At 44.6% G+C, this 9,908-nt stretch overlaps 1 pseudogene; it reads left to right on the plus strand.

Moving 5' to 3' along the window:
* Positions 1-9,085: 9,085 nt before the first annotated feature.
* On the plus strand, positions 9,086-9,685 carry LOC109322541 (annotated as a pseudogene).
* The last annotated feature ends 223 nt before the right edge of the window (positions 9,686-9,908 follow it).

Here is a 9,908-nt window from a genome sequence, read left to right on the forward strand (position 1 = left end):
CATACAGCACACGGGCCAGTTGTAACCTGTGGAACTGCTTTTCCAGCTTGCTGGACCACCAGCATGCAACTAGAAGTTGGGGGTGTTCTGCAGAACCTGGGGCCGTTGGGCCTCAGTAGACATGGCAATGGGCAGCAGGATAGTAAACACGAGCTGATACAGCCATGTTCACTCTCTGGCCATTACACCTGTCACTGTTGCTGTGACCCTACCTCCTCAGCCACCAGCCCCACCACTGCCCCAGACAGCAGCTCTCATTGCATGCCACATGTCAGAGCCAGAGCTGCCACCACAACACGGGAGACATAGCAACAGCAGCAGCTCTGACTCCAGCCGCGGGCATGCGGTGGCAATGGGAGCTCTGGTTCCTGCACAAGGCACACCATGGCTGTGGAGGTGGAGCTGCCTCTGGCACCACCACGTTTCTCAGGTTGGATCAAGGCTGCAGTCTGGAGCCAGCCTGAGACATGAGGTGAGTTCAACACCCCTGTTATAACCGATTATGTTTAAGCAACTTAACAGTGTATACACCTTATCAGTTTTCTGTGCCACCCTTGTGCTTGTGGCTCTCTGGTATTTTCTTTGTCTCAGTTAAATTAAATTTTTCATGGCCATGCGCTTTCTTCAATAGACATTTGCAAATATTCCCATATCTGTCAGCATAACTGAAAATGATCTTTAAAGATGCTCAGAGTTCTCCTTGACCCAGATTTTATTGCTTCCTCTGCTGTCTGCTCTGGATTTTTCTCTTCCTTAGATTAAAAATGTTCAAGATGGACTACCCTCTACAAGGCACTCAACAGAAGTGACCCTGCACAGGAGGTGGATGTCAGCGCAGCAAAGTATATAAAAGCATTAGACTGTCTATCCACATTTGCTGTTTAGCTATTTTAAAATGTATGAATACTCATTCTGGTAATGTTTAGCTTACAAATGAAGCTAAAAAACAGTACTATCTGGTGCTAAAAAGAGCCTTGCTACAATGAAGACAGACATGAAAATCAGGTTCTTCACACATGCTGTACATGTTTTATATTTCCTAAGAGGGGCTACACCTATCCATTACACTGGGAAATAAAAGACAGCTGACTAAAGTGGCACAAAGCAGCCTTTATTGTCTCACAGATAAACTGCGCTACAACTGATGACCCACCAATGACAATGAGAAGTGCCTTCACTAGTACAATTCCCAAGTTCACAAAAAAATGGGAAGACTGAAAGGAAATTTGCATTTTACTGAAATGCCTTCACCAGGCCACAACTCTGACAGCTTTGAAGACAAGGTGCGGTTCCCATGAGGTGTAAACTTAGCACTTTAACTAAGTTTTAAATTATAATTGCTATTTTTAAGCTTTCTTCTATGCTGAACAATATCATTACTGGAGTATGATAACTCTCTGTGAGATGGCATTAACCTTGTTACCTTGCTGCTAAGGCAGTGTGACTACCTATCTCTGAAATCCAGGAGAAACTACCAATACATAGTACGCAGGATGGGAAGACCTCCTCAGCTGTCATGTCGAGTCGCTGTCACTGCTGGCAACATCATATAACAACTTACAAAATAGATTGAGATCCATCTTCAAAGTGGTTAGGTTTTTCTGCCTGCTCTGCACTACTGGAAAGCTGGTCCAGCACTGCTCTCTTCTGGTGGTCCCAAAACTTCTACCTTTCTCGCCTGCATTTATTCTAGTTGGCAGGTCTTTCAGCTCAACCCACTCTCATCTTCCCTCTATCCACCTTACAATTCTTGTACTAATCCTACTTTTCTCCCATTTAACTAATACGTTTGCATTAATCCAACATGCTTCTTGTCTGGTCTCTCCCTGGTCTGTGGCAACGGTGCTGTTTATGATTTTGTTTTACTACCACTATGATTTGACTACTGAATTCTGTTAATACCTAATGGCTACTACTACACCAGGGCTACATTCTGCTGGGTGTTGTGAAAGCATGTGATAAAAAACAGTCCCTGACCCAAATGTTTATAACCTGGAAACAAGATGTTAGCAGGTGCATGAGACAAACAAGCAAGCAAGGATGGGAAAGAGCAAGTAACACAAACATATACATTCCTCTGCTTTCCCAACAGGCCTTCCCATAACCCAAGACTGTGAAAATGATTGCCAAGAAGGAATATCCTTCCCATTAGTATTGTTCTCTTGTACCTTCAAAAGAGTAAAACCTATTGAAACCAGCTCTTTTTCTTAATAGTAAGGAGGAATTTGACCCCTCTGCTCCTGGAGATCCAGGCTTGGATCCTGACATTAGACACAACACTACGGGCTTCTTTGCAAACTCCAGATCACTTCCTGGAGGGTACATCCTCCACCCTCAGTAATGAAAATTGTTATTCTAGAGGTATGGTTCCAGAAAAACCAGGAACAGTATAATATTGGCCCAGGAAGCCTCTGCTCATAAACCTTAAGTATCTGGCCACAAGCCATAGCGTTACCGTCAACACTATGGTACCTTAGTCAAGGCAGTCTTATGCTTTACTGCAGTAAATCAGCCAGCTGAATATCTTCTACAAAACTTGACTCTAGAAATGGAGCTTAAAATACAAGTGATGACATGTCAGACAGGTTGGATGGTTGTTATAACAAAACCTCCCTTTCCTTTCTCTCTCACACCCTTATTTTCTCCTCTAGAGGCAGGCAGAAATCTGCAAATTGGAAACATAAAAGATAGGCAACTAAATCCATATTTAGGCACCTGCCTCAATGAATCCTGATTCTGAAAGCTGTTGAGGTCCTCATTTATATGTTGTTCAGGCTTTCAAGGGCAGCAGGATGACTTCTTCTCCTCAGCGCCACCGGCACTTTTGAAGGAGAGAGTGAAAGTTTTTAGAGCTTAATTAATTAAGGGATTTTTATCAATCAGAAGAGCATTTTGAGAGATACTGCTCTTGCTAGTCCTAATCACTGTGTATGTTAAGAGGTGGCAAAGAAATGTGACTGCCAAGTAGAATTTATCTTCCACACTGGAAAGAAAGAATGATTCATTTGGAAAACTGTGTCCCGGGGGGACGAACCAGGCCCCGGCGACATGGCGTCACGAACAGGATCCACGGGAGGTGATTTGGAGTCTGAGTTAATTAAGAGCTGCCCATGGAGCAGCGGAGTCTGTCAGACCGTTGGTCCTGAGGACTTGTGAGACCATATCACGTTCCACCAGGCCGTACTGGCCGCGGAAACCATAAGCGGGTACCTGTCCCTCCAGGGGACAAGCGGGGAGGAATGGGCCGTTCGGCTCACCCCAGGTGCGCTGGGCTACATCATAAAAGACCCCCGGGCCATTTATCACCCAAGGGGAGAAACCGGGACCGTAGCCTTGGCCCGAGTAAAATCATCGGGCACGGCAAGATCCAACCCAGACCAGGAATTTGCCCGGTGTATAAAATACGTGAAGGAGGGTGGTGAGGATACTCCTTCTGATGAGTTCAATTGCCTGAACCTCACAATTGGGTTAAGGGGGCACGAGCTCCTGATGCAGCTGCGGGAGAGTCTTGAGAGGGATGGCAAGAAAATGAAGTGAACGGGCGCTAAGTGGAAGAAAGGCCGCATAATAAATGTTCTGTTCAGAGAATATGTGGTGTTATTGAGAGAACTCACAGACATGTGAACACAGCTCGCGGTTGCTGCCCGAGCTGTGAACGAAAATCTGACCGAGCGGCCATTACAACATGGCATCAGCCAAGTGACGAGCACGCAAAAGAATGAGCTGACGTCACGGCGTCCAGCTCCGTCCATCCCGAGCCCGCCTTCCACCAAGGCTCCACCTACAGTCCCACCCACATGGAACCCTCCTCCCGCAACAGCGCCACCACCTGCTGTGATCATGTCACTGCCCCCGTAAGTCAGCCAACGACACCAGGAGGATGTACGGGAGAATAACAACTGTGCAAGTGAAAGTGAAACTAATTACGTAAGCAGAAGCGAACCAGGAACAAGCCGAGGTACGAACACTATTGGAACCAACACGAATGAACCAACCAGCAACCATACTATCATAAGAAGCAACGCAAGCAAGATTATTGAACCTATAAGCAAACAGACAACCAGAAGAAACCATACAAATGTAACAAGCATGAATAAAGTCAAAACGTCAAGCAAGAGTACGAATACACCCATTATAATACATGCAACCATAAGCGACAACGTCATCGAAACCAACGAAACCACAAGAACCATGCAAACTGAAACAGATCCAAACAACGAACCAGAACTAGTAACTGCATACCCAATAGCAGTTCAAAAGTTAGTAACAGATCCTCAAGGTGGAACGAAAGTAACTGTAATCACGCGAGCAAGAACCCGTTCAGAAATGAATGAGCTAAGAAAAGAAACCAGTATAAGAAGTGACGAAACCCCCATTGCATGGTTGGGGCAATTAGTAGCAGAAGCCGGTAACAAAACGGTGAATCAAGACGAGGCACTGCAACTAATTCGAAGCTCTGCCTGGAGCTGGGCCAAGGTAGTTGACCCAGTTCCAGTATTGGCCAATTACTACTGGCCAATACCAGTACCAGCACTGGTAACAGAAGCGCTACAACGTAAGGTCCATGCCTGGCACGAAGGATCAGCAGGTCGTGCCAGTGCATCATCCTTAGTTTACACTGTCACTGGGGCATCCTACGCAATGTGGAATCCCGCGCACCAGGCCCTGAACTTAACACCTGCTTAGGTGCAGGGAGCGTGGCCCCACAGGTTTGTTACATCACCTGGAGATGTACCCTGTCTCGCTGGGGCAATAGAAGCAGCCACAGAAATATACGGTGGCAGTCAAAGCATCACTGTCCGGCTACTGCTCAGCTCATCCATCAACGGCCCCGTTATACACACATTGGGTCAGCTGGACCAATTACAAGGGGCGATGGAAAAACCAAAGACCCAGAAGAGCGCATACCCCATTGAAGATGAAGAACAAGAAACGAGGCATGCATACCCAATCGAAAGCCAAAGAATGCATATCCTACCAATCACTCTCGATGGGCCGATCAGAAAACACATCACCAAGCGCACCAACGCAAACCAACCCGAACCTCGCCACTGGTCACCAGGAAATACTACCAACGCAACTCTCCACCTCAACAACCGAGGAACCGAATGAATTATTCACCTCCCCAGAGGACACCGCTGGAAAGAGCCATGTTTGGCTTCCTTTTAGAGAAGTCTGGCCTCTCCAAGGAGAAACTACAGATCCTAGGGGACGAAAGCCAACATGCCCTCACTGCAGCCCTAGGCTTCAGCGAGAGGAATAAACCATCAAAATCAAAAAACAAGTAGTGGCCGTCGGCACCACTAGGGCAACCGGCGGCAGCACGATATCTAACACCGACCATGATCAACAGCAAAGAAAACCTGTACTGAGTGAACGAACAAAGAGCAAACAGAAGCGACTCGAAATGATCCCCGATGAATCTAAGTGTAATGAACCACAACGACAAAAAGTGGAACAAATCGAATTCAAGCGTATCGAATCAAAACTAAGCGAACAGAACCAAAACGAAGGAACACGGAACGAATCAATGAATGATAAACTAATACGAATTGAAACCACCCAAAGCATACGTAAGACAAACACACCAACGCAAGATAAGCCGAAACAAGCAGAACCGAAGTGTAACAAACGAAAACAACACAACTTGAAGTAAACTGAACTTCGAACCGACCTTAAATGAAATGAATTGAAACCAAGCGAATGAGAAATAAAAGCTGAAGTAAGTATACAAGACGAATCAAAAAGAAACGAAGCAAAGCGAACCAAAAGTAAGATCCGAAGCAACTGTAACCAAAGCTGTTTTGACTGAAGGAGTGCAGGAGGGAGTTGAAGTTAAACAAATAGGTAATTCAAGACCAAGTGCTATCGTAGCAGCAAACAACATGAAGATTTTCGACGACGATCCACGACCATATGCCAGAATTGAAGTACAGGACCCTGACAACCCAAATGACATCACGTATTCAAAATTCCTGCTAGATACAGGGGCGCAAGTTAATGTAATAAAGCCATCCATCCCTCACCTAAAAATTAACAAAATAATGATGGTGCAAGACTTGAATGCAGCAACAGCAACAAGCTGAGTAAAGTTCCTAGTGAAAGGTCATGGAAAACGTATTGACACAGTCCTAGGGGGCATCAACCTCCTAGGGGTGCCGGGAATTCGAGCTCTGGATCTAAAACATAAGGTACTCGAAGCCCTGCCTATTTCAATAATACCTATAGAGAAGCGACACCGACCAACGCTACAAATAAATTCAACATGGAGGTATACTCCAATTCCAACAAAGTTACACCTCCAAGATCCCCTCGACGTTCTGCTAGAAGGGGTAATAAAGAAAGGTTCAATAACATCGATCCACATGAGTGCTCGACTATCAACAGGATGGGGAATCCCTAAACCGGGAAGACCAGACAAAGTGCACTTAGTTGTCGACTACAGAGAAGTAAACAAAAGATGTACAACACTAACCCGAGCAACACCTTGTACACTACTACAAAGTATACGGGAAATGGCAAAGTACCAAGCTGAGACTTGGGTAGGCACCACTATAGATTTAAAAGATATGTTCTTTTCAATACCTATCAATGACGAAGAAGGAATCCTGAACATGTGCATCAGAGGGAAAATCTACAAATGGAATGTGTGCCCGCAGGGGTACTGCAACGGCCCAGCACTAGCTACTAGTGCTATGAACGATAGCCTAGAACGCTTCATAAAGAGTAACCCAGAAAGCCGAATTACAAGAATCTGGAGTTACATTGACGACGTTGCAATAACGGAGCGAGAAAAAACCATTGTAAGAAAGATCACCAACGACCTCGTAGAACACCTAACCGCCGATGGCTGGATGGTGAACAAAAAGAAGTCTCATCTAGAGCCATCCAATAACATCACTTTTCTCGGGCCTGTTTTCCATGGAGCCACACGACATGGAGTAACCCATGATAATATTGATGTAGATTTCTGGGAGAGCAAGACACTGACTACTAAGGCAGATTTCCAATCCCTGCTAGGATGGTTAAATTAGTTTCGCCATTATATCGTGCCAGAACACTTATCCATACTTACACGTATACAACGACAAATTCGTGAAAAGACCTGACGAAAAGTACCTTGGACCCCGAAAGATGCGAAGGCCCTCAAAGAACTCTTAACAGCTGTAAAGAATACGTCACTACGTGCCATCGATCTTACCACGACTTTAATGATCACAGTTAGCTTCACCGAGGAGCTTCTCTTTGCTACGGTGAAAAACTCCGAAGGAGACCTAATATATCTAGCACACCGTACGATCCAAACAACGCAACATCGTTATGGCACAGTGGCGAAAATTCTTCTAGCAGCTCAACTGGTGGAATCCCTGACACCTGCAAGAGGCAAACTAAAGGCAGTAGGGGCAACCTTATTACCCTGACTATTATATAATCGACCAGATCCGTGCTTCCAAGGGGAGCCATCAACTTGGAGTACTTTGGTATTAAACCACCTTTACCACTGGCATGATTGGAAGCACGAGGACCTGCCACCAGCTCCAACCACCATCGACAATTCGAAGATCATACTATATGGAACGATGGAGCCCGCGTGGATGACCTCAGATGGCACCACGCGAGATGGAGGAAAATACGGATTCTATTGCAAGCCCTGTAATGAACATGATATCTACCCTGGGAGTATATCTGCCCAGAGAAATGAATTACTAGGTTTTAAAGAAATAGTGACACACTGCTTAACGTACCATAACGGAACTCTTCCTGTTCCAGTGATAGCAATAGACTCGATGTATATATATAAAATCATCACTGGTACAGCATCACCCACTGAAAACATCGAGATATGGGAGAAGATTTATGGTTTGTTATCTGAATTTGTAACGCCACCTTTAATCAAACATACATGGTCACATAAAGCCGATACCGACCCAGTACACGAAATTATAGGTAAACTACTAGAAGAACCAGACCACACCGAATACGTGTTACTTGCCCAGAATACCGATGGAAAAATATGTACAGATCCGTACTTGGCTTGGCTACATGAAAACTGGGGCCATCCAGGTTCCCGGGTCTGTCACAGGAGATGGAATCAAGGAGCAAGAAGGAAACAGGAACACGGTAATCATCAAGATTGGAACAGAATAACTCAGGCATGCGAAGCATGCGCCAAGGAGAAATGCCATTCGACCGAAAACACAAAAGGTGTTTTCAATAAGGATAAATTTGAGCCTGAAAAAACCTGGCAGGTCGACTTCTTAGGACCATTGCCTGGGGCTTCTGTCCCAAACAAAGGATTAATCATAGTAGACCTAGGAACACGCCAAGTCACAGTAGTTCCTCTGCGGAAAACCCATGCAACAGCCGTAATAACAGCCTTATCAAGTAAGTTTGCCGTTTGGCAAGTGCCAAAGATGATTCAATTAGATGGAGGGCCACCATTTACATCTGTAGCCATTGAACGATTCGCTACCCTCCATAACATCAGTTGGCACCACCACATACCCTACCATCCCCAATCAAATGGGGTGGTAGAGAGAGAGTTGGACTCTACAAAGAAGCACTACGGATAAAAGGGAATGGATCATATAAGGGATGGACAAGATACAACAGCGAAGTACTGATAAACCTCAACACTGGAAAGGAACTATGGGTTACAAAAGAACTAGCATCTATCGACCTGTGGAAAGTGAATTTTAAACCCTCGGAACTCGTGTGGGTCACACTTCCAGACCCTAAAAACAGACACCCGAAAGTCCTGAAAGGGGTGGTACAAAAAGCAGAACAATACCCCAACACTTACCTTGTTGAGCTCGAAGAAAGCGGATGGAAGGCGTTAACGCATCACAACTGGCTAACCCGATGGGTAATTAAAGATGTTACGAAATAGGCACATAATGTAATATTTGTATATAGTTATATTTTAGAACACAGTCTGTCCTGTTTTGTTTTGTCTTCCAGCTCCGATTGACGTTGAATCCCATCCGAAAGACTACATCTACACCACATTCCATCTCACCCAAAGCAACAAAAGACACTATTTGCCCCCGAGTGGAGACAACTGCAGACCCAAGGGAAGACCAACATGACACCGACTGAGAATCTGACTTGGATTATTCTGCTCCTACTTAATCCACTTGTCAGAGCTCATAGACCGTGTGAGAATCCAGTGACAGATGATGTGAATGATATCCCAAAATTGATTGAAAATCTTCCAAATGATTATAGGATAACCCTTAAATATATCAAGAAGATGGAAAGTCTGCCTAATCATTGTTGGTTGCATTTGATGGTACCTGAATTTTCAAAGAGTCTGAATAATTCGCTCCACAAATTTTCACAAATATCTGAAGCTTTAAGCAACCACTCAATCAGTAATAGTCTCGCAAGGATAATGAACGATCTTATGGAATGTCTAGCATCAGATAAAAATAAGAACTTTAAAAGAGAAAGCAACCACCCCTATAAAGAAGGCGAGTTCATTCCTGAAGAATTCTTTAGGCATTTTAACAACATCGAGGCCTTTAAGATGTTTTCAAATTATGACGACTGTGTTCTGCCTTCAACAACAGGAACACCACTTAATGATTCCAAAGTCACTGAAACAAAGCCACTTTCATTGCAAGGAAGCCAGAGAGTAAAGAAACTGGAGGGGGTAGTGGCTGTCAAAAAGAAAATAAGATAAGCATGTTGCAAAAAAAAAAAAAAGAAAAGAAAAAGAACTGTGGAACCAAGGAATTGTTAAACCTACCGAACCATGGAAACCGAAGTTCCAGCCAACAGAACCCGTCCAAGCAGCAGAGCATTACCCAATCCATCAAAAGCTCTGCTCAGTAGGCACTAAGATTAGATATGTAAATAGTTATGTCGTGGTGCCTGTTCTGTTCTGTTTCTGTTTTATTTTCCAG

This window comes from Crocodylus porosus, unplaced genomic scaffold (genome assembly GCF_001723895.1).
Source record: "Crocodylus porosus isolate Cpor-Errol unplaced genomic scaffold, CroPor_comp1, whole genome shotgun sequence".
NCBI lineage: Eukaryota > Metazoa > Chordata > Crocodylia > Crocodylidae > Crocodylus > Crocodylus porosus.